This window comes from Castor canadensis, chromosome 1 (assembly GCF_047511655.1).
Source record: "Castor canadensis chromosome 1, mCasCan1.hap1v2, whole genome shotgun sequence".
Taxonomy (NCBI): domain Eukaryota; kingdom Metazoa; phylum Chordata; class Mammalia; order Rodentia; family Castoridae; genus Castor; species Castor canadensis.
This window is the reverse complement of record NC_133386.1, coordinates 141,303,745-141,329,739: the sequence shown is the minus strand read 5'-3', so window position 1 is coordinate 141,329,739 and position 25,995 is coordinate 141,303,745. Positions and strand designations below refer to the sequence as shown.

At 36.2% G+C, this 25,995-nt stretch overlaps 3 pseudogenes; 2 read left to right on the top strand and 1 right to left on the bottom strand.

Moving 5' to 3' along the window:
- Nucleotides 1–793: 793 nt before the first annotated feature.
- On the top strand, nucleotides 794–1,738 carry LOC109702461 (olfactory receptor 52A5-like; annotated as a pseudogene).
- Nucleotides 1,739–9,884: 8,146 nt separating this feature from the next.
- On the top strand, nucleotides 9,885–10,837 carry LOC109702452 (olfactory receptor 52A5-like; annotated as a pseudogene).
- A 13,377-nt stretch (nucleotides 10,838–24,214) lies between these two features.
- Nucleotides 24,215–25,156, bottom strand: LOC109702445 (olfactory receptor 52J3-like; annotated as a pseudogene).
- Nucleotides 25,157–25,995: the final 839 nt, after the last annotated feature.

Below are 25,995 nucleotides of genomic sequence, written 5' to 3'. Positions count from 1 at the left end.
TTGTTCTTTTATAAACTATTAAGCCCTGGTAAAAGTAGCTTCTCTATTCTACATTTTCTATTTCATTCAACAAATCTCCTCTAGGAGTCACAGTTCACCCACGCAACCACCTTCCCCTGGCTGTCCCTGATAAAACTCTCTCCTCTTCCAATTTCTTCTAAAAACTGCAATCAGTGCTCCGAAAAGTAGTGGATTGTTCAGTATTTTGACAAAGGGATGAGTGATTCTAAGATAACTAAAAGTCTCCCCTCACAAATTCCATTTAAGAACATATGACATTGACTCAGGACAAATAACCCATTTCCCAGTAGCAGGAACAGTGTGACTAGCAGAGAAAGCTCTTGTAAGATTATGTATGAATGCACACCGACAAGAAAATGTGATTTCTTATACAACAGGATCCAAGGAGGATTTCTAAGTGTGATAAAGTAGGTTGGCTTCTAGAAATTGATCAAGGAAGAACAGCCAATGGAAACTTTCTAAGACCTTATCAAGAGGGCCAGGAAGGTACAAAAGAACAGTGTTCTCAGTGTCATGGTTTATCTTGATGTTTTCACATTTTTGTCTCTTACATGGCTCTACTGAAGGCCTTCCGTGACTTTTTGTTTATACTATCATGACATGTACTGTAGAATTACAGGGCACTCTGGCCAAAATGCTACCCAAAGCACTGAACTTCTACCTCAATATATAAATGGTTCATTGATCGTGACTGCATAACATGGTTGAATGATATTTCAATTATGATCAAATACTTTTCTGCAGGTGACAGAATCTGTGGTGAGGAGACAGAATGCTAACTTCAATGAAAACCATGAAATGTCATATTTGGACCTCAGAACTGTAACTTTGATTGGCATTCTTGGACTGGAGCATGTGCAGTTTTGGATTGGGTTTCCTTTTTTGGTCTTGTGCCTAGTGGCTCTTCTAGGAAATACCATTTTGCTGATTATCATTCCTGCAGAACATAGCTTGCACCACCCCATGTACATCTTCCTCACTGTGCCGGCAGCTACTGATATAGGACTCTGTGCAGCCATTGCTCCAAAGATGTTGACCGTCTTTTGGTTCAGATCTTGCTCCATGTCCTTTCATGCCTGCCTATCACAGCTGTTCTTCATCCATGCTTTGCGGTGCATGGTGTCTGGTATTCCGCTGGCCATGGCCTTTGACTGCTACATTGCCATCTGTGAACCTTTGAGGCACACATCCATCCTCAAACCTTCAATCCTGGGTCATATAATAGTGGTGGTGGCTATTTGAGCTATGGTGCTAGTTGGTCTGTTACCCATTCTGATTAAAATACTGCATGTGTTCCATTCTGTTCTTATTGCCCACCTCTACTGTGAGCACATGGCTGTGGTCAAACTGGCTGCAGAAGATATCCAAGTCAATAAAGCATGTGGCCTTTTCGTGGGTTTTAGCATTCTGGGATTTGACATGATTTTTATCTTCATATCTTATATCCTAATATTTCAGGCTGTTTTTTGTCTGCACCAAAAAGAGGCACGACTCAAAGCATTTAACACTTGTTCAGCTCATATTTTTGTTTGTCCTTGAGTTTTACAATCTTGCTTCTTTCTCTTTCCTTTGTCACCATTTTGGACATGTCCCACCCTCAATGCACATTCTCAGTCTACCTTTTGCCTCCTTCTTACTCACCTGCACTCAACCCTATTGTCTATGATGTAAAAAAAACAGGGTAATTGGTAAGCAGGTAACACAGTTTTTCTTCTGAATAGTGGAGTCCAGCACTGATCTATAAAATGATGCATCTAATTTCTGGAGAAGGCAAAAGTTTGGACTTGGTATGTTCTTTGTTGGGGTTTCACATCATCATGTTGGAACAGAAAGGCATTTATATCCAAAGTTATAGCTTGGTTGAAATAAAGAGTACTAATGTTAATACTTATCTCCCTATCTCTGGTCCATTTAACTTCTAACCTAACTTTCAGTTCATTATTTTTAATTTCTTTGCATTTAATTGACAAATCTTTTTACTTCCTTAAAAAATTTATTGTAGATTTTCAACTAATTATTTCAAAATTTATACATTTTGTTCTATGCATTTATTTTAATCATTGATTTTGCTGCATAACACACATGTTGTTATTCTATATTTTGTTTTTGTTCAATTAAAAATAAGACCAATGTTCACTGTAATTTTTATTTTAATTAATGATGTTGAGACATGCATTGCTTGATTTTTAAATATTTTATGATTTTTACAAACTTTATTCATTCTAATTTAATTTCATTGATATCTAGAATACTTTCATAATTTTAAATATTTTATATGTGTTATCTGTTTTTTGGTTCAGTATACATATAGGTCATCACTCATGAAGTTAATGCACACTATTGGTTTCTGTTTCATTTTACATATAATTATATGTTTACATATATGTATATTGATTCTATCGAGGATCAATTATGCCACAAGAAATTAAAAGAAAAGAAAATCAAAACATGGAAATTATTGATACAATGGAAATCAATTAATCTTAAATCAATTTATAGATCAAATGTATAAACCAGGAGTGTGAAAGACAGAGAGAGAGAAAGAGAAGAAATTTCCTGGCATAAAGTAATATAAAAGGATTTTTTTACATTTCTGTGAGAAACACCATTAGAATTTTGATGGAGATTGCATTAAATCTGTAGATTGCTTTCAAAATATATACATTTTCATAATATTAACTGCCAATCCATAAACACAAGAGGTCTTTCTATCTTCTAGTGTCTTCTTCAATTCCTTTCTTCAGTGTTTTATACTTTTCATTGTAGAAATCTTTTACCAGGATCATATCATTTTCAAGTAGTGATAATTTGACTTCTTCCTTTCCTATTTGGTCTCACTTTTATTTATCTTTCCTTATTACTCTGCCTCAGATTTCAAGTACTATATTAAATAAGAGTAGCAAGAGAAGACATCTTTGTCTCCTTGTGATTTTAAGAAAATGTGTTCAATTTTCCCCATTTAGTACAATGTTGAATACAGATTTGTGATAAATGCCCTTTTTTGTGGTATGTTTCTTTATATGGAAGCACAAAAGTCCCCAAATAGCAAAAGCAATATTGGGCTAAAAAATGCTAGAGGTAACATAATAGCAGAATTCAAATTGTCCTGCACAGTCATAGTAATAAAACCCACATTGCATTAGCACTAAAACAGATGTATAGCCCAATTAAATAGAATAAAGGACCTAGAAATAAACCTATGCACCTGTAGATATTTGATTCTCAACCAAGTTGCCAAGAACCAACATTGAAGAAAAAATAGCCTTTTGAACAAATGGTGTTGAAAGAAGAGGATTACCACATGTAGAAGATGAAATCTAGATACTATATCTCACCTTGCAAAAAAATCAATTCAAAATAGATAAAAGACCAAATATATGGCCTAAAAAATTGATGTCATTATGGGAAAACATAGGGAACACACTTTAAAATATAGGAATAGGTCAGTACTTTCTGAATAGGACTCAAAATACCTCAAAAATAGCAAGAATTGACAAATAAGTCTGCATCAAATTAAAAAGCTTTGCAGAGCAAAAGAAACCATTACCAGAATGAAGACACAGCTTACAGAATGGGGAAAATCATGACCCAGCTATTCATATGACAAATACATTTTTATATATCCAAATATATACAGAGAACTGAAAAAAATAAACACCAAGAGAACAATAATTCAATCAAGAAATGGTTATATGAATTAAACAGACAGGTCTCTAAGTGACAATAAATACATGAAAAGTGTTCAAAATTCTTGGCCATAAAGAAATGAAAATCAAACTTGCATTGAGATTCAAGCTCATTCCAGTCAGACTGGCTATCAAGAAAAAGAAAAAGCTGGCAAGGTTGTAGTGAGAAAGAACCCCTTATACACCGCTGGTGGGAATGTAATTTACTATGGAAATGAGTATGAGATCACTGCATACAACTACCGTGTGATCCTGCTACCACTCCTGGGTATACACTTCAAGAAGTTAAAATCAGTATACAATTGAGGTCCCAACCCTCCCAAGATTATCATCATAATATTCATAATAGCCAAGTCATGGAATCAGCCTTCACACTCACCAAAAGATGGATGGACAAATAATTGTGGTACATACACATAACAGAGTATTATTCAGCCTAAGGAAGACTAAAATGGTGTCATTTACAGTAAGATGGGTGAAACTGGAGATAATCATGTTAAAGTGAAATAAGCCAGACTCAGAAACACAAATACTTTATGTTTCCTCCCATATGTAAAAATCTAGATTAAAAATAAGCAATGAAATCAGAATGGGGACTAGTCAGTGGGAGGGAAGAAGCAATAGGTGAGGTTAGGGAGGCAAGCAGGTAATGGGTGTGGAAGATGAACCATGCATGTAGTATGCATGTAAAAAACATGATAAGAAACCTCTCAAATATGAAAAATAATGAAAGAATCACTACATTCTACATACATTGAAACAAAAATTGTAGAATATTGTGAATAAATCTGTGCAAAGAAAAATCAACAGTGTAAATAAAATGAACATAATTCTTGAAGGACATAAATTTCAAAACTTAGAAACTAAGATATATACAATCTATCACTGTAAAGCAGCTGAATCTTTTATATCAAAACCTTCACATAAATCCAACATTCACTTGAGAATTGGATCAGACATTTAAGCCAAAAAAAAAATCGATCTCAAACTACTTCAGAGAATACAGAAGGAATAATAGCTCCCAGCTCATCTTAAGAGGTGAACATAGTTCTAATTCCAAAAGCTTCTAATTATATTGCAAAACTGCTATCCATTATGAAAATAAACACAAAAACGCCTAGCAACATGTTGGCAAATCAAGTGCAGACAAAAAGAACTTGATAATAAGTCATTCTCAACTACACTTGATGTATAAATGAAAGATTGCTTTTAGCATTTTACAATTTAACAATGTGAGTCATATTTTTAAATGATATATAAGGGAAAATGCATAACCATCTAAGAATATTCAAAAACAGTAACACATTCCAAAGAGTTTGGATGGATTCAAGACAGATTCCTGGAAAACATCTTTGGCTTACTTCACTGTTAGTAATGAATATTGAATATTTTCCCTGAAGTTCAGAAACAGCTCAAGGAATTCTGCTTCCAACATTAACCCCTGTATTGTAGTTGCAATCTTACTTAGTAATATAAGACAAATAGGTAAATATGAAATAAAATTATTTCTATTTGCAAATAACATTGTTCCCAATTTACAGCGAGGAGGTAAAAAGTGGTGTCAAAAAAGAACAAAGCAGAGAATGATGAATTCTCAAATTGGCCTATGCAAGAAGCTACAGAGGAGCTAAATATTATACTTTCCTTTTGTTGGGTCTGGGAGCCTAAAGGACAAATGAGTGAGTCAGTATCCCATCCCCCATGGAGAGCACTATGAGCCCTGCACCCTGAGAAGGAAATACAGGGTCTCATAAATCTGCCACAGGGCTGATAAACAGAATGCTCTCAAGGTTGTTTCCTCCCATAAGGGGAAAACAGACCAGCTAATCGAAGGGAGCCCACACACACGAGTCCGCAGCCAATGGAAAGAACCCAACTAACCCTTATCTTAACCCAGAGTTAAAAGGTCCATAAAAAGCCCCAGCCTTCACCTGAGCAGGGAGCCACGGGTTTCCGGGCTCCACTGCACTGCTCTAGCTATAGCCTTTCCTTTCTCTCTAATCCTACTTTGTGAACCAAACTTGTCTCACAAGTCAATCAGCTGCCTCATGAGCCAGTTCTTTGGTCTGTGAAAGCAAGAACCCTAAACACCAACCCACAACATTTCACCCCAGCACATAACACTGTGAAACTTCAAAGTGCTATAATGTTTTCAAAGAATTTTAGTAATAGAAATAGAAGTAGTTTTGTAGTTATGTGATTTAAATTTGTATTCCTATATATTTTATTTTGTTTTCTTGAACTATAAAATTGGTCTTGGGCCAGACAGTTGAAAAAAAAAAACAGATTTTTGTTTTTCCATTCTTAAAATTCTCTGTATTGCGAATTTTATTTGCCCAGGTTCTGAATGATCTCAAATCCATCATGCTCTGAAAGTGATCTGTGATTTGATACTTTCCTATTCTCTTTACATGGAAATGTGTTCTTATAAGGTAACCATGTGGTTTTTCAAGCTACATGCCTTTAAGCAATGAGTATCTTTCCATTTTCAAAGCAGGGATAAACCTCAGAAGTGTAAAGACCTCTCTAGGGACAAGATCTGTAGCATCAACCTGGGATCAGCTCAGATTCTAAGGAAAGTCAAGAACATGACAGATAAAGGAGGATGATGAAAGACACATAGCTATTTTAATACCTTTCCAAATCCAAACAATGTCTGAAAATGTCTCTTCCTGCTAGCTGTTCATCTAGGTGAGTTTTGTCTTCATTTGTTGGGACCTATATATACCTAAGGATTTTTAACTAGAAGAAGCAAAAAAAAAAAAAAATAGAAAATCAGATGGTCTTAATCCTATAACTCTCAGTTATAAATTTTCTTTTGCCATAATGGTCTTCATTCTTTTGACACAAGTGGGTTTTTTTTTGTTTGTTTGTCTTATCAAATATATGTGAGATGGATTAGAATCATGCCATTTAGAGATAGAAGTGAAATAAGCATGATTTACTACCATCATTTTAATTGCATATCAGGAAAACTTAATAGACCTTCTCCCATTAATTAGTAGGAAGAGAATGATGAGAACAGGTTTTCAGGATCCTCTTCCAGGATCCTATTCCAACAACTTTTACCTAACTTTGCTTGTTTTATTAAATTTTTTTTAAATTAGAGAAAATCTATGAGGTGTGTGTGTATGTGTGTGTGTGTGTGTGTGTGTGTGTGTGTGTGTGTGTGTGTGTGTGTGTAGTTTGAGGAGAAATGGTCAAAGGTAGGAGTATCCTATTTTCTTTGATAGCTTTTTTGTCTGATCTTATTGCCACAGTGACAATGATTGACAAAGCTTGTATCCCATCACCTGACATCAAATTTTTCTGTATCTGGTATATTGGGGACATTGACATCTCACATCTCACACTTTTGTTTCTTTTTTTCCTACATTTTGCCACATCTTTAGTTAAGAAATCGTCCTATTCTTTTCTACTTTTCCCCTATTCATAGACCAGGAATGAACATTGTCTGACCTGATTGCAAAAGAAAGTTAAGGAATGCAGAAAATGCATTCCTGTCACAAAGCAAATTCTAAAGTTTTTAGAAAAATTGATGTTCTCATTCATGCTTTTCCCACCTAACTACCAACACATTAAGAAGGATATGATTATTTCTCAGATGAATTGGCCAAACCAGTTTAAATAAGTGGGAATTTACTGACTTCACCAAGGTAGGCACATGATTGGACATCATTTTTCTGTTGTAGTCATGTCCATTTATTCTACTTACAGGAACGTCCATTATAAAGCTAGAGGAGCAGTCACTCAGCTGCAGGAAATCTACCTTGTAATAGAGATTTTGTTAATTCTTTCTTCAGAAAATGCCTTCAGTGTGCAATTTGTTTTACATTTCCTCAAGAAGACTGCAGTGCCTCTCCCTCTTCACACTTCTCCATAGGTTCTGACAAGCATCACCTACAGACATTGCATACTTACACTTTTCTATAGTTCGTGCCAAGTGTTTCATATACAACCTTCCAATAATCCAATGAGCTAAGTGATATCCCCTCATTTATAGTAAGGTAAACAACAGATGCAACTTAGATGATATTTTGTATTTCTAAATTCATAGTTCATATTTTTACATACTATGCTATGTAGAAGAAAATTAATGTGACTACCTCCTTATTATCCATTGTGGTGAGATGGGAGCTACCTTTTCCTTTTATCCTTAGTTTTATCAGGTAGCTTTTAAATAATGATCTCAGATGTGTTTTCTTTTGGGAGCACCTTGAAGCTTTGCTTTCAACAGCTCAGTTCAACTTAACAAGAAATATTCATTTTTATCAGTAATCAATTTTATGGAATTCTCTACTTCCTCTTCCAAACTACATTTCATATGGTTATCAACAGAAATTTCTTTATACAAAAATTCTTATTATTGTAACCTTTATATCTTTATTTTATTGGCCATATCCACATGGTGTTTGGCTACAGGAGCCACTAAAAGATCTTCTAATGCATTCATAACTAAAATATGTCATATTTTATTTTATGGGTTTCACATTGTACCCATATATGTATTCCTACTGACTATAAGCCATTATATTCCATCTATAATTTTACCAAAGTAACTCCTATAGGTTCCTTTCAAAGAAAATGCATACATGATCCTCAGAATGATAATGCCTATCTAGCTAGCATATTTAGCTTTGACACAATAATAAACAAGAAGAAATAAACCTTTAAATGATTTTAGACTTATAGAATGGTTATTGAAAAAATTTAAAAGATGGGACAGTAATGTTGGCTTAAGCTTTAATCGGTAGTTTGCCAAAGAAAGAATGTAAACAAATTATAAAAATATCAGAGTTTGGGGTTGGTACAAAATGGAATAAAGCAAAGATGTCAGAAATTATTTTCATTGCCAGTTGGTAGCAATAAAAATTAAATAAAATAAGTCAGATGGAGCTTCCTTATAAATATCAGAGCCCTCCTGCTCTTTTGCATCTGAAGAAAATGAATTTAATAAAATATTTAAGTTCCCCTATTTATCCATAGGCCAGGCTTTGTGGTCTGCTTCCTATCCTAGTTTATTGTCTCTTTCTTTTTATTTAATCAACCTCTTATCTACACCTCACATTTCTTATCTACAGCATCACCCTTCTGTCTCATCTGAGATCTGTGAGTACTTATATCATCTTTTCTACCCCATTTTTCTTATACTCATGAACCAGAATTAACTCAGTAAGTCAAACATGCTCAGCCATTACTATTCTAAGAATAACTTCTCCATAATGTGTATGGCTTACAAATAGGTAGCCAATATTATTGAAATGACAACTGTTCTCACTCCCACAATCTGAAGGTCAATTCCTATGTTGGGGGCTGGGGTAATATTTTACATATTAAATCTGGGAAGACTGGAAAAGAGTGCTGCTATCTGAGATTCTTAGTTTTTATTTAATTCTACAGGGTTATATGAATAAGAATCCAAACTATGACTTCCTCACAGGGAAATTTAACCTAATCTCAAATGTGTGTGCAGTTTGGAAATGAATATGAACAAAGAGTTAAGGTTGATATCTGTGACATTATCTGAGAAGACTCCAGAGACTAGCAGAATTGATGTTCTTAGAATCATGTTTTTTCTTTATGCAATTTCTAGGGGATGATGTGTATCATATGCCTCATCCATAGTCACCCATATTGGCTTTGAAATAAGTTACCCAAGAAGTCTGGCACTAGTGGTTCACAACTGAAATCCTAGGTACTTTGAAGGCTAAGGTCAGGAGGATCATGGTTTAAGGCCAGCCCAGGTAAAAGTTAGCTAGTGAGACCCCATCTCAATGGAAAATAGCTGTGAGTGGTGGTGTGTGCCTATCATTCCAGCAATGGCGGGAAGATTAAAATAGGAGGATGAGGTCCAGGCCAGCACTGGGGAAAAATGTGAAAATCTAGCTCCAAACATGACCAAGAAAAAGGGCAGGAGGTGTGGCTTAAGTGGCAGAGCACCTGCTTCGCAAGCACAAAACCCTGAGTTCAAACATCAAAAATAAATTTTAAAAATTGTAAGAACTCAATTCTGATACTGACTAAATTGATGCCCAGAGATTTAAAATCACATGGTCCCATTTCCATCCTTACTTGTCACATTCTGAGAAAAAAAATATGAAGCCAATGCTCTTGCTCCTTCTGTTCATGATTTCTCTCTGAGTAGGTCAGATAATCAGTAGAGGATTTACTAGTTCTATGGAATATACCAACACATCATACCTGAGCCAGAGGACAGTGATCCTGATTGGTATCCCTGGACTAGAACATGTTCAATTTTGGATTGGATTGCCCTTTTTTGTTTTGTGCCTGGTGGCTCTGCTGGGGAACATCTTCTTGTTATTCATTACCCCCACAGATCGCAGTCTACACCAACCCATGTCCATCTTCCTGGCAGTATTGGCAGCTACTGACCTGGGTCTCTGTGTAACCATTGCTCCTAAGATGTTGGCCATCTTCTGGTTTGGATCATACTCCATGGCTTTCAATGCCTGCCTCACCCAGCTCTTCCTCATCCAGGCTTTTCAGGGAATGGAATCTGGCATCCTGTTGGCCATGGTCTTTAATCGCTATGTTGCCATCTGTGATCCTCTGAGGCACACATCCATCTTTACTCCTTTCTTTCTACTTCGAGTGGGTGCTGATAGTGGCAATTTGGGCAATAGTACTTGTTGGGATTTCACCTATTTTACTAAAAAAACTGTAGTTTTTCCACTTTGTGGTTATTGTCCATTCTTACTGTGAGCACATGGCTGTAGTCATGCTGGCTGCAGAAGATGTTCATGTTAATAAATCATATGGTTTCTTTGTAGCTTTTGCAATGTTAGGTTTTGACATGATCTTTGTCTTCATCTCCTACATTCTGATTTTTCAAGCTGTTTTTTGTCTTCCTCAGAAAGAGTCACAAATCAAAGCATTCAATACTTGTATAGCTCATGTTGTTGTCTTCCTGGAATTTTATATCTTTGTCTTTTTTTCCATTTTTTAGTCACTGTTTTGGTCATGTATCACCCTATGCCTATATCCTCTTGTTTACCATCTATCTGCTTGTGCCCCCTGCTCTGAACCCCATTGTCTATGCTGTGAAGACCAAAGAGATATGCAAACGAGTTGCTGATATTTTTATTCTAAAGCCTGAAACCCAACAATGATCCAACAAGTGATATGGCAGAAGAAAAATATACAGTTGCCTAGATCAAGTGAAAACTTTTGTACTACACGTGGTTATGTTGGTGATATTTTTAGATTACTATGATCTTCTGTAAAGAATTTATATTCCCCTGGCAAAAATCATCAGAACAGCAGATAAATGTGAATGAAAAGTAGGTATGTCATAAATTCCTATCATTCCTCCATCTATCCCATTTTTTCCCTTCATCTTTCCCTTTTGCCTTTTTCATTCCATTCTTATGCCTTCTTTTTCCTTTATTTCTATTCACACATCTCCTGTGTCTTTCTGTAATTCTAAGGACAGGTTATCCTTCAGATGCATAACAGTGAAAAAAAATTTTTGTGATTCTCTAGTGATGATATAATAATAATGGGAAATTTAATTAATGTTAGTTAGGCTATGGTAATGTAAAAACAATAAATTTAGCTTCTTATGTCAGAATCAAGCAGTCTAGATTTTAGGAGGAATCATAGAAGACTTGGTGGAGAAAGTCATGACAAATGTGAGATTTGAATAACAAATTTTATTTCAGCCAATGAAAATGTATCTATCATTATTTAAATTCAGTTTAAAAATCACTACCATCAGAACTCATGCAGATTGGCAGAAATGTGTAAATCTGACCTCCTTGGCCATGCAAATCAGGAAACCCAACTTCACCTCTCCCTTCATCAGTGATCAAAATACACAAACCATCCTGTAGTAAGGGAGCAGATATTAATACCGCAATCATCTGATATTTGTTATTACCTAACTATAAAATAATTGTTTTATTTGGTAGACATAGAATTCATCTTTTCTGATGGCTGTGGAATGAGCCCATACTCTGTATGTACAATATCAAAACTCAGCATGAACTTATTTTTGTCAAAAATTTAGGAGATATTTTGAAGAGTTTTGATAGGCAATATATTAAACTAATCAAGTACTGTGATGAATAATGTGTAGCACTGACTTTTCTCCTATTCCTACCTCTATAAATCTAAATGACTTACAAGCCAATAAAGAAAAGTCAAGACATTGAAGTTTGGTCATATCCACATAGCCTTCTTGTCTGACCTTCCCCGCTAGGGCCTCTGTGAACTGAGATCATGTACGCCGTCATGACAAACACCACACGAGCATTAACAATACTAACTGAACTACTCTCTCAGCTGACTATAGTTCTTTTCCTCTCCTCTTGTTAGTCAAAATAATGAATTACACTATTATTTAAAGTAGGAAAGAAGATCAGTGTTTACCTTGTGATGGTCTCAATCTATGAACTGATTAATAACAAAGGTATGTTTTTCAAGAGTTCTCACAAAATAAAATCAGAAATTTTAGTGTAAATGGTATATTTGCAATTTCATCCAGGGAAAATTAAAAACTACTGGGTGAGGAAGCAAGTAAGACAATGCAGGGAAGAAAGGCAATAAAAATGTGTACTGCTCAGCTATTTACTGCTGTGGCTCATCAGAGCTCTCTCTTGCTGGGGATACTTGGATAAACTGTAAGAAACACAACTTGAAATTACCCTAGTCAGGGGCTAGAAATACAAGATATTTATCCAGTGAGCCTCACGCCTAATTCTTAGATAGTAACTTCTAGAATTCCCATTCCCAATACATCTAACACATTGCACTCATGGGTAGATCTTACTCCCCAAACCAGAGCAAGGTTTTGTATAAAGATTTGTAAGAAGCTTTTGGCATGAAGAGGAACTATTTACAGGAAATTCTAGAGCATGCAGAAAGTAAATGGCAATCTTTAAAACTGCACCTGAAATGATTCATTAGGGAAATATGTAAAAAAATATGTAGAGAAAATAAGGCATGTTATCCCAAGTTCCTTCACGATGTTATAGAGGGAATGACAGCATACTGCTAGATACATCATGGCTATGTTTTTAAAAAGAACCCTCATTTTCTATAAAATCATCTTTGAAAGAAAAGTAGTGTTTTCATATCAGGTACTAAGAAATCTAAGATTTGTGCCAAGCAATCTAAGTGTCAGCTGTTGAGAATAGCAATGGGATATACCAGCTTTCCAATATATAGAAACTTTGCAGGTCAGTTGGTTCAATGGCAATTTGCTTTTGGGTATAGTATTCCTTTTTCTTTTTAACTAAAAGGTAGGGGACTACCTTAGTTTCATAGAGAGACAGATTAGTGTTCACAGTATCACATTTTTCATAATCCTTCCTGTCTTCATCAGAAATACAGAGACATAATGAATCAAATTCTTAACAACATAGCCAGCATCATACCTGTAACACTAGCCTCTTGGGAGGCTGAGATCAGTAGGATGGTGGCTCAAGATCAGCTTGGGTAAACAGTTTGAGAGACCCCCAACTCAACCAATAGCTACGTGCAGTAGTGTGCTCCTATTATCCCAAGATTTGCAAGAGGCTGAGTTGAGGAGGATTGTACTTCTAGTCCAGTCCAGACAAAAAAGTTGCAAAACTTCATTGCAACAGAAAAAACCTGGGCATATTAGCCAAGCATAAAATGGCAGGATCAAAGTCCAGGCATACTTGGGCAATAAAAGCAAAACACTATCCCCAAAACAACCAGAACAAAATGGGGCTAGAGGAATGGCTCAAGGGTTAGAGTGCCTGCAGAAACTCCTGAGTTCAAACCCCAGTACTGCAAATAAATAAATAACTTTTTACAAAGAATAATATATTTTATTGAAATTGTTTTTCAAATTATGTGGGAATAAAATTTCATCTAGTACCTACAAATACACAAAGAGTAGACTAAAGTAATTACATTTCCAAAGAATGTAACATAGCTCTCTTCAAACTGCTAATGAAGGCCAAATTCAATCCTCTTGCCACTAAATGCTGAGATGTATTTTCAATTTATCCATTTACCTACTCATTCATTTTGTTTGACTTACTTCATTTTATTTTTTTATTTTATTTTATCTTTTTTACATTTACTTACATGTGTAAACATTATATGCCCCCCCCCACTGCCGCTGCCTCCAGGCAGAACCTGTTCCACCCTCTTATTCTCTGATTTTGTTGAAGAAAAAAACATAAAAGATAGTAAGAAAACCATTGCATTTTTCCTAGTTTGAGATGAAGATAGCTATACAGGGATATTCCTTGTGTTGTTTCCATGAATATGTGCATTACAACTGAAATAGGTTCATATCTACCAGACCTCTTCACTACTCCCTTGTCCTTTTCCCATACTGGACTCTGCAAGACAAGGATAACTATATTTGCTCCTGTAGAGTGAGCACACCAACCACATTCAAATTTTTGGTTTCCTTTCCTGTCTGTATACCTCCCATTCCCAGTCTCCCCTTAGTGTGTGACCCATGTCCAATAACAGTACTGCATTTGTTTTAGATCTAATCTGCATATGAGGAAGAACAGGTGATTTTTAGCTTTCTGAGCCTGACTAATTTCACTTAAGATAATGTTCTCCAGTTCCACCCAAATGCCAGCAAATAACAAAATTTCATTCTTCTTTGTGGTTGAATAAAATTCCATTGTATATAAATACCACATCTTCTCAATCCATTCTTCAATAGTGGGCAGTCTTGGTTGATTCTATAGCTTCACTATTGTGAATAGTGCTGCATAAACATGGGTGTGCAGGTGCCTTTATAGCAACCTGTGCCCCATTCCTTTGGGTATATACCTAGGAGTTTTATTCCTGGATCATATGGCAGATCTATTTTTAGTTTTTAAAAAACTTCCATATTGTTTTCCACAGTAGTTGTACTAGCTTACATTCCCACCAGCAGCGTGTGAGGGTTCCTTTTTTCCAACATCCTTACCAACATTTGTTGTTGGTGGTGTTCTTGATAGTAGTAGTTCTAAAAGGAGAGAGGTGGAATCTTAGTGTGGTTTTGGTTTGCACTTCCTTTAGGGCTAGAGACGGTGATCATTTTTGCAAGTGTTTTTGGTCATTTGGACTTCTTCCTTTGCAAAAATTCTGATTAGTTCAGTTGCCCACTTTATTGGTTCATTGATTATTGGGGAGTTTAATTTTCTGAACTCCCTGTATATTCTGATATACTAGCAAAGATTTTCTCCCATTGTATGGGTGGTTTCTTGAATTTAGAGACCATTTCTTTTGTTGTGCAGAAACTTTTTAATTTCGTGTGATCTCATTTGCCAATCCTTTCTCTTAGTTGCTGAACCACTTGAGTCCTACTGAGGAAATCTTGCCTATACCTTCTGCTTCCAGTGTATTTCCTGCTCTTCCCTGTACTAATTTCCAGGTTTCAGGTCTGATATTAAGGTTCTTAATCCACTTTGAGTTGATATTAGCACAGTGTGACAGGAATGGATCATGTTTCAGATTTCTGTTGGCAGATAACCACTTTTCCCAGCAACATTTGTTGAAGAGGTTGTATTTTCTCCTTCCTATGTTTTTAGCATCTTTGTCAAAAATGACATGGGCATAGCTGTGTGAATTCATATCCAAGTCCTCTATTCTGTTCCACTGGTCTTCATATCTGTTTTTGTGCCAGTACCATGCAGTTTTTTATTTCTATGACTCTGTAGAATAGTTGGAAGTCCGGTATTTTGATATCTCGTATTGCTCTTTTTGCTCAGTGTTACCTTGACTATTCCATGGTCTTTTGTGTTTTCAAATGAACTTTAGGATAGATTTTTCAATCTCTGTGATGAATGTCGTTGGGATTTTGATGGGAACTGCATTGAACATGTAGATTGCTATGGATAGTATAGCCATTTTTACTATGTTGATTCTGCCAATCCATGAGCATGGGAGATCTTTCCAGCTTCTGTAGTCTTCTTCAATCTCTTTCTTCAGTACTTTGTAGTTCTCCTTGTAAGGTCATTTACATATTTTGTTAAGTTTATTCCTAGGTATTTAGGGGGGTGGGGTTGAGGTCATTGAAAATGGAATTGTTTTCCTATATTCTTTTTCAGTCTGTTCATTGTTGGTGTATAGAAAGGCTATTGATTTTTGTATGTTGATTTTTTTGTCCTGCTACTTTGCTGAGGTTATTCATGGTGTCTAGGAGTTTTGGGATGGAGTTTTTTAGATCTTCAAGGTACACAATCATTTCATTGACGAATAGGGATATTTTGACTGTTTCTTTACTTATCTGTATTCTTTTATTCCTTTTTCTTTCCTTATTTCTCTGGCTAGGAATTCCAGGACTATGTTGAATAGGAGTGGGGAGAGTGGGTACACTTGTCTAGATCCTGATTTTAGAGGAAATGGCTTCAGTTTTTCTCCATTAAGTATGATGTTGACTATAGGTTTGTCATATATAGCCTTTATAATGATGAGGTACATTCCTTCAATTCCTAGTCTTCTTAGAGCTTTTGTCATGAAATTGTGTTAAATCTTATCAAAGGCTTTTTCTCCATCTATTGAGATAACCAAGTGGTTTTTGTCTTTGCTTCTATTAATGTGCTGTATTACATTTAATAATTTGCACATGTTGAACCATCCCTGCATCCCTGGGATGAAGTCTACTTGGCTGTGGTGAATGATCTTTCTGATATGTTGTTGGATTCAGTTTGCCATTATTTTATTGACGATTTTTTTTGTGGTACTAGGGTTTGAACTCAAGGCCTTCACCCTGAGCCACTCCACCAACCCTTTTCTTGAGATGGGGTTTTCAATATCAGGTCTCATGAACTACTTTTCCTATCTGGCTTTGAACTGCAATCCTGATCTCTCCCTCCTGAGTAACTATAATTACAGGCATAAGCAACTGGCATCCAGCTTATTGAGGATTTTTGCATCAATGTTCATTAAGGAGGTTGGCCTGTAGTTCTCTTTTTTTTCGATGTGTCCTTGTCCGTTTTTGGATGAGTGTAATACTGGATTCATAGAATGAGTTAGACAATTTTCTTTCTTTTTCTATTTCATGGAAAAGTTTAAGGAGTGTTGGTATTAGCTCTTCTTTAAATGTCTTGTAGTCCATGCCCTGGACTTTTCTTTTTTCAAAGATTCTATTGCTGCTTCAATTCCATTGCTTGTTATAGATCTGTTTAGGTGGTTAATATCCTCTTGGTTCAGTTTTGAATGATCATAAGTAACTAGAAATTTGTCCATTTCTTCAAGATTTTCTAATTTATTTGAATATAGTTTCTCAAAGTAGTCCCTGATGATTCCTTGGATTTCCTTGGCATTTTTTGTTATCTCCCCTTTTTCATTTCTGATTTTACTAATTTGGGTATTTTTCCTCCTCATTTTAGTCAGATTTGCCAAGGGTTTGTCAATCTTGTTTGTTTTTTCAAAGAACCAGCTTTTTGTTTCATCGATTCTTTGTATGGATTTTTTTGGTCTCTATTTCATTAATTTTGGCCCTCATTATTATTTCTCTCCTTCTGATTGTTCTTGTTTTTCTAAGAGTTTGAGATGTAGCATTAGGTGATTTATTTGAGATCTTTCTGTCCATTTAATATATGGACTTATAGCTGTAAACTTTCCTCTTAGGACTGCCTTTGCAGTGTCCCATAGGTTCTGGTACGTTGTGTTTTCATTTTCATTAAATTCCAGGAACTTTTTGATTTCCTCTCTTATTTCTTCTATGACCCAGTGTTCATGAGCAATGTGTTGTTCAGCCTCCAATTGTTTGCTTATTTTCTGTTTTTGTTCTTGAGTTCTAGTTTTATTGCATTGTAATCAGATAGAATGCAGGGGGTTATTTCAATTTTCTTATATTTGTTGAGGCTTGCTTGGTGCCCTAACATATGGTCTATTTTGGAGAGAGTTCCATGGGCTGCTGAGAAGAATATATATAGTGCTGCTGTCAGATGAAATATTCTGTAGATATCAGTTAGGTCCATTTGATCTATGGTGTCATTTAGGTCTAGGATTTCCTTGTTGATTTTTTTGTCTGGATGATCTATCTGCTGGTGATAGAGGCGTATTAATGTCTCTATTACTACTGTGTTGGAGTCTACATATGCTTTTTAGTCCTTTGGTGTAATTTGATGAAGTTGGGTGCACTAACATTGGGTGCATATTGATTGATAATTATTATTTCCTTTGATGTATTGCCCCTTTTATTAGTATGAAGTGACCCTCTTTTCTTGTTTGATCAATGTAAGTTTGAAGTCTACTTTGTCTGACATAATATTGCTATTCCTTGCTGTTTTCAGGGCCATTTGCTTTGTGAATCTTCTTCCAGCCTTTCACCCTAAGCCAGTGTTTATTTATTCAATAAAGTGGGTCTCTTGCAAACAACAGATTATCAGATCTTCCTTTTTAATCCATTTTGCCAAAAGGTGTCTTTTGATGGCAGAGTTGAGTCCTTTGACATTCAGTTTATATTGATAGGTATGTGGTGATTCCTGCTATTTAGTTGTTTTTGTTGTTTAAGGGTTTGATTGTGTGCAACTGAATCAATGTTACTCTCTGATTCCTTGTCTTTTCTTCTCCTGTGGTTTGATGCTTCTTGTCCTCTCATGGATTTACTTGCTTTCATCTACTATGTGCAGAATTCCTTGTAGAGACTTCTCTAGTGGTGGCTTGGTGGACATATGAATTATAGTTTTTCTATAATTCATAGGGCTGAAATTATTCTCATTCAGTGCCCATAATACCTCCCTCCATGCCTTTCTTGCTTTTAAAGTTTCTGTTTAAAAATCTGCTTTTATTTTGATAGGTTTACCTTTATACATTATTATTTTTTCTTTCTTACAACATTCAATATTTTTTCTCTGTTCTCTGTGCTAGTGGTTTTTATGATAATATGCCAAGGATAGGTTCTATTTTGTTCAAGTCCATTTGTTGCCTTTGAGACTTCCTGTACATGAATGGGCAAATCTTTCTTGAGGTTTGGGAAATTTTCTGTTACTATTTTATTGAAAACACTATGTATCTCTTTGGCTTGTACCTCTTCTCCTTCTTCAATGCCCATGAGTCACAGTTTGGTCTTTGATGGAGTTGCTGAGTTCTTGCATATTCCTTTCACAGTTCCTGGTTTGTTTGACTAAGAGTTCTTCTGCTTTTTTCTTAATTTCTATTTTATCTCTGAGCTCTGAGATTCTGTCTTCCATTTGCTCTAGTCTGCTGGAGTGGCCTTCCTCTGTGCTTTCTGGCTGACTAAAGGGACACTTTAGTTCCAGATTTCTGTTTGATTCTTTTTTCTGAGTTTTTCTGTATCTTTGTTTGACTGTTCTTTTATATTTATTGTTGTCTTTCTTATTTCATATATCTTTTTTTATATTGTCCTTTGTTTCACTTTGGTGATTGTTGAAATCCTCTCTTAGTTCATTTAGTTGTTTCTGTGTCTTCTCAAGTTCTCTATTTGTGGTGTCTTAAAACTTCTTGAGTGCATCTTGTACTTTCTGGTTAATTTTGTCTAGTATCTTCTCCATGAGATTCTCAGTGACCTATTCCAGGATTTCTTCTTTAAGGTTTTTTTGGGGGGCATCACTGAGCTCATTTGTGACATTTATCATTGTTTCTTTGGGGTCAGGAACTGGGTATCCATTTTCTTCATTTCCCACTAAATCCTCTATTGAATTGTGGTTTTTTTTTTCAGGAGTGTAGTTTCCTTCCTTTATTCTTCTCCCCATCACTCCACCTGTTGTTGTGTAACAACGTACTTCATTGACTGTGTTTTAATTGCCTGTTTTCTTTCCCTTGGTTTAATTTTTGTGTTGTGACTGACTTAGTTGTTAACTAGGTTGATGTGCTATTTCTGTGCCTGGCCTGGAGGTGTAAATTATCAATATCAAATTCACAGGTTTGATGGCAGACCAATTGTTTAATGATTATATAGAAAATCCCTTGGTGTTAAAATCCATAAACAGTGGTAGTTGGGTGGAGGGTAATGGTTGTTTGGCTCAAGATAGAAACTTGGGTAATTGGTAAAGGTAGCACTAAAAGGGGGAATAGAAAGAAGAGAATGGGAGGGGGAAAAGATATGGGGACTTCTGGGTATTGTGGCCCTTGTGCATGTTTGGGTGTATTTCCACTGTTGTAGAGGAGGGTGCTGTGTTAGGGATTGCAGGAGGTGGGCACTGTGTGCAGTTGGTACAGTGGACTAGTCAGTGTATGGTGAGTGTGTAAGAGGGAGGGGTAGTGTGGTGACTCATTAAGAAAAGATAGGATGGGGAGGTGAAGACAGGTGGAGAGAGTGGGTGAGAAGGAGAAGAAAGAGTAACTTGGAGGGAGAACAATGAATTGTAGCACAAGAAAAGGAGGAAAAATGAAGGGGGGGGTAAGAACAAGGATAAAAAATAGTGATGGTAAAGTTAATAATACAGAAAAAGAAAAAAAAAACAGGTACAACAACAACAAAAAGTTCAGTCTGCCTGGTAAGAGTTCTGGACTTATTCCTTTGGTATTCAATCCTGGTATTGGCGTTTGGTATACTGGGCTTTGTGGGGAAGGATGAGCCCCTCTTGTTGGACAGTGTGGAGTGGAGATAGCTGGAGAATTTTTTCTTTTTTTTCCTGCTTTCCTTGATCTTATGGCTATCCATTGCAAGTGGGAGCTCTGAAGTGGTCTCCCCACTGGCTTGTGAGCAGTATTTGGTTCCTTCTGTACCAAAGGAACAGGTTGCAATTGGGGCCTGAAGTAACTCACTGCCAGTTCATGTAAGGTGATTAGATCTGATGTTGTTATCACCAGGCAGCAGCAGTGTTGCCTACAGGGCAGCTCTGGCTGGTGAGCTCCTCCCCCAGCAAAGTGGTACAGTTCAGTTTTAAGTACTGCCTTCAGTCCCACAAGGCTAGTTCAGCAATCCACCACACCTTGCTTTGGGTAGGTTGGCTTGAAGTCCCACCCCTGCTTTCAGCCATTTTTACTTTTCCAACTTTAGTTCACTGAGTGTTCAGTTCTTTGCCCCATTCTCTTGGGCAGGTTCAGCATTCCACCCAGCCCCCACTAAAAGTGTTAGATTTCAACTGACTGTTTATACTTTTCAGTTTTTTTTTTGTGGAGGAGAGTTCAATCTGCCAAGGGGCTGTGCTGGATTATGTTCCCAGAGGATGGGTAGGAGAGTCACATGTGGTGCATGTTGCTTACCTGTTATGTCTGCAGGTTTACAAAGGCAATATTGAAACCAGCCAATAGGAAGAAATGCTATGCCACTCTTCTCAAGAAAGACACTTCCTGGGATTGAATTCAGTGCAACAGGGCATAAAGAGGCTTTCCACAGGTTAGGGGTCCAGGATTCACAGAGCTCGATTCTGGTTGATGTGCTATCTTCCAAGTGTAGCTTCCACTTATGGGTTATTTCTAGAGTCAAGGAGCTCAGGAATTTTGACTCCCTACAATAACTGCCATCTTGGATCTCCAAGATCCAAGGATCTCCTTTCATTTTAGGAAAGGAGATCTTGGATCTCCTTTCATTTTAACTTAGTATTTTATTTTAACATATAAGAAATATATAAATTGATGTAACTAGAAGAGGGACTATGGTATATTAGATTTTAACGTGTCAAAATCATCTTCCAAACTGCATTTTCTTTTACAATGTAACCATTGGAAAGTGAATATGTTTCCCAACCCTGGATATATTGATCTATTGATGTGACTTAGTACATATGTCCAATATAGGTAAATACACATATTCTTGTGTAAGTATGTATATGTCAAGCATGTGTCTGAATGTCAATGAATACAACTACAAAAGCATGTGAGAGACTGAGAAACAGAGCAAATAAGTTGCATATATGAATAAAATGATTGGAAGTATGTGAAGAACAGTGTGTATATTTTACAAGTTTGAGTGGATAAATATCATCTGTGTTTGTTTCAGGTGAGCCAGAAGTTATATAAACTATAAACATTAGACAAGGAAGGTTGGGTATGACTTTACAAATCTAGATTCCTTGGTTTTTGAGTTGGTTGTTCAAGGCAAGGTCAGGCAAAAATACTTGTGAGACCCCATCTCAACCAATGGCTGGAGGTGGTGATGTATACTATCATCCTAGCTGCATGGGGAAACACAAATATGTAGATCAGGGTGCAGCTGGGTATAAAGTGAGGTTCTATCCCAGAAGTAACCAACACACACACACACACAAATGGGACTGGTGGAGTGGCTTAAGTGGTAAAGCTCCTGCATAGCAAGTGGGAGGCCTAAGTACAATACTCAGTACTGCCAAAAAAAAGAAAGGAAGGAAGGAAGTGTGAGAGTCAGCTGAGTTGAGTCTTTTCTCTCAAAGGATTTAATCAGTAGCCACCACTATTACAAAGTTAGTCTCACTAACTTGCTTCCCATATGCTTACTGCATGAACTCTGCTTAAAAGTTTCTGATAAGAACAGAGGGGTATTATCCACAGCCAGACAAAATTCTGCTAGATGCCCTCATTCTGGAGCTGATAACCTGAAAGTTATTGCTTTCCTGAACTTTTTAACTTCTTTGTCTTTAAAGCCCCTTGCCAATGTCCCCTTTCCAATTAGCTAACTGTATATACTATGAACTCAAAATCTGCCCAATCCAGGGTAGAGGCAGCATTACGTGAGAGATAAAACCAGGGAGGACTTGCCACCAGGTGTGCTTGCTATTTGTCTGTGGTGCACCCTTCTGCAGAAATAAATTTTGCCTTGCCTGTTGACTTCTGAGTTGTGCCATCTGTCTCTCATGACACCCCAATATCTTAAAGATGTTTCTAACAGAAGGAAGGAAGGGAGGAAGGAAAGAAGAAAGAAAGGAAAGAAGAAAGGAAGGAAGGAGAGAAAGAAAGGAGAGAGGGAGGAGGAAGAAAGAGAGGGAAAGAAAAAAGAAACAAAGAAAGAACACAGCAATGGCAAAGCTTGAGGACAAATCACTGAGGTAGAGATTATACCATGAACAAATGAATCTTAGAAAACCTGCAATAAACAAAAGGGCTCTTTAGTCTGAAGAGGAGTTAGGAAAATGCCTTCCAAATGTCAGGAAGGATAGTTAAATAGTCAGGAAGGTGCATGTATTTACAAACAAACCAATCAGTTTTAGTTGGATTGGTTCCTATTCTGTGATTTCTTTTTTATTTAGAATAGAACACCTGATGAGGCAGACTAAACTCCAGTCATGCAATAACTTGTGTGTCATGCTATAGAGTTAAGTCTTGACCTTGAGGAACAAGGTGTTAATGAATTTAAGTGGATAAAATGAGATAATATTTTAAAAAGAACTCCAGGTGATGTTTTAACAACCTTAATGTGAGAGCTATCAGAGGTAGGAAGTTGAGTTAGAAGGATTTTATCTTTTAGGCACACACAGTGAAAAATGTGTGAAGTAGATACATGGTAATGGACATATGCAGAGAAATCTTGATGATCAGTTGAGTGAGGAGAGAGAACTGAAAATAATTAAGTAATTTTACCTCAAGTGAAAAGAACAAATTAGGGAATGCAGAGAGCCAATAGAGTTGGCAAGGAAATAGAGTTTAGTTTGTATAAAATACAAAATTTCTGTCTCCAGGAACAATGTTATGTAACAGATCTATCAGTCAAAATGGAAGATCTCATGTTAAATATTTTTACCACGATAAAATAAAGCTTGAAGATAGAGCATAACATTAAGTTTAAGGTTTATGAGAAAAGAGATTCAGAAGGCTTCTACATTAACTTTCTAAGGCATAGAAATAACTCAAAGTTTAAAATGCACACTTGAAGGAAGTGTTGAACAAATTCAAGACATGATATGTGCATATATGCAAATGTTGCACTGTGATATATTAATTTTCATTATTATTAATTTAAAATTTTGAGTACATTAAATTGGTAAAAAATACATGAAATCAGGTTTGTGGAATAGAAACAAAATGAAGCTAGAAGAAAAAAATAGCTCTTTGAGGTTCTTGGTTTTCAATTGGAAGATGTTTCCTTCTCAAGTAAAATCTATTATGTATTAATGATAATTATTGCTTAACTCATAAAGTAATATAAACAAAGAAAGTGAGCTTATAACTTATTTATATGCTTGTGTATATTTTTGTGTATTGATTTCTTTTGACATTATTTTCCATGACACGTTATTTTGAGTTTGCATAATAGCTAAAATAGAAATATGGAAGAGAAAAAAATAATAAGCACAAATATTGGATACTCATTTTTACCCCATCCTTTCATAATATATGCCTAAATTATATTTTTACCTCATCTGAAAAGTGTTTCCAATTCTTGTGACAAAATTAGGTGTGATTAGATTGACAATAAAATTGATAATAAATATACTCCTGTTTTATTACTCACAAATTACTTTAGGGAAGATTCTAGTTAAAGGAATTCCATGACAACTGCATCCTCATAGAAAAAGGATAGAAAAAGGGTTGTGATTACAACCCCACAGGACTAAATTCATCTTTTGCTTTGATAATTCCTTTCCTCACCAAACCTTTCAGGAATTATCTAGATCTCTAACTAAACAAATTTCCGAGTTCTACATCCCTAGGTTTCCTGTCCATCAAAGGTATCAGCCTCAGTCTTTTTGACAGTGAAAAATTTGCAAAACCCACTCACATATTTGTTTGGTCCGAGCCCCATAAATCAAGGGATTGACCATGGGAGGTACCAGAAAGTACAGACTGTCATTGGTGATCTGTAGATGGGGAGCTATATGGTAGCCTAAAACCTGGGCCAGGATAGAAAAGACAACAGGAGAATAAAACAGACAAATGACACAAAGATGAGAGCCACATGTGCTGAGAGCCTTGCCCTGAGCTTCCCAAGATGGTGTGAGAGACATTTTGAAGGATAAATCCATATGAGAGTAATGAAAAATAAATAGAATCCCACAGATGCCACAATAACCATGAGCCCATAGACAATGTGGCCAGAGATGTCTCCACAGGCTGTCATCAACACAGCCATGTAAGCACAGTAGGAATATGAAATGATATGGGTTTTGAAGCTTCCCAGTCTTTTTGCCAGAATTGTGCTGGCATCAGCACTGCCACTGCCCTTCCCAGGATAGCAAGTTCCATCCCCACAAGCATGCTGTTATTAAGGATGGTTGTATACCTCAGAGGGTAACCAGATAGCCACAAATCTGTCCAAAGCCATGGACAGCAGGATCCCAGACTCCATGACATAAAAGGAAGGGGTGAAAAACATCTGTGTGAGGCAGGCATCAAAACTGATTTCTTTGGCATTTATCCAGAAGATTCCCAGCATGCGAGGAACTGTGACACTGACCAGGCACAGGTCAACAACTGACAGCATGGCCAGGAGGAGAAACATGGTCTCATGAAGAATCTTTTTCCAACTGAATGGTACTTAAGATGGTAATATTGCCTAAGACTGTAATCACAAATATCAAGAAAAAAGGCAAAGAGAACCAGCCATACGAAGACTCCATGCCAGGAATTCCAGCCAGAATGAATATCAAGGGTGGAGGAATGAAGTTGTTGCAAGAGGACATTCTTAATCTGAGCTCTCTAAGGTCTGATTCCTAGACAGAAAGAAAAAGGAACATTTTATAGTGGCTGCATCCTTCATACCTACAAAAAAGCTGTTAAGTACAGTGGTTTTTGGTGATAGTCCTGACTTTACTGTGTAAATTAATGACCAAATGAATACTACAGCTACGTGGGGTGGGGATGAAGGCAATGACTTCTACAACAGAGAGAAACATTCTCAGCAAGAAATTTTCAATAAAGACTTACTGAACTCACAGTTTATAATTATCCTGTTCCTGTGATTGTGTTTAATATTCAACATTTTCAAACTTCTGGATTATTTCCTAGACAAATAGACATGGCAGGACAAAGCTTTCAAAATTACAGGCAGATATACAAGTATAAACATGGCAGAAAACAAAGAGTTCACTCAAGACAAAGATTCTGAGTTTAATCAGATCTGGGTCCTCATTTCTGGGATGGGAATTGGGCTTTTGAATTCTTCTCTGTAATGTTTAGCTATAAATTGTTGATTTTGATAATGGATCTATCAAATATGTTAGTGTTTTCTGTGAAAAGCAGATGGTTACTCTTGCAGAATAACACTTGTTTGGGGTGACAAATGTGAGATTCAAAAATGTCAAAAAAGGTAATAATTTATAATTAAATTTCCAGAATACTCAGAAAAGTTTAGCTGGGAGTAGGTAAAAGACAAAGATAATTAATGGTTGTCTGTTTAAATGTTTGGCTGTATTTTTATAATAAGGCAACATAGTTGGGGGTGTCAATGGTCACAAATATTTCCATAGAAATAAGACTTCATTGTATTTGTTGTGTATTTTTAAATAAACAGCTATTTTGA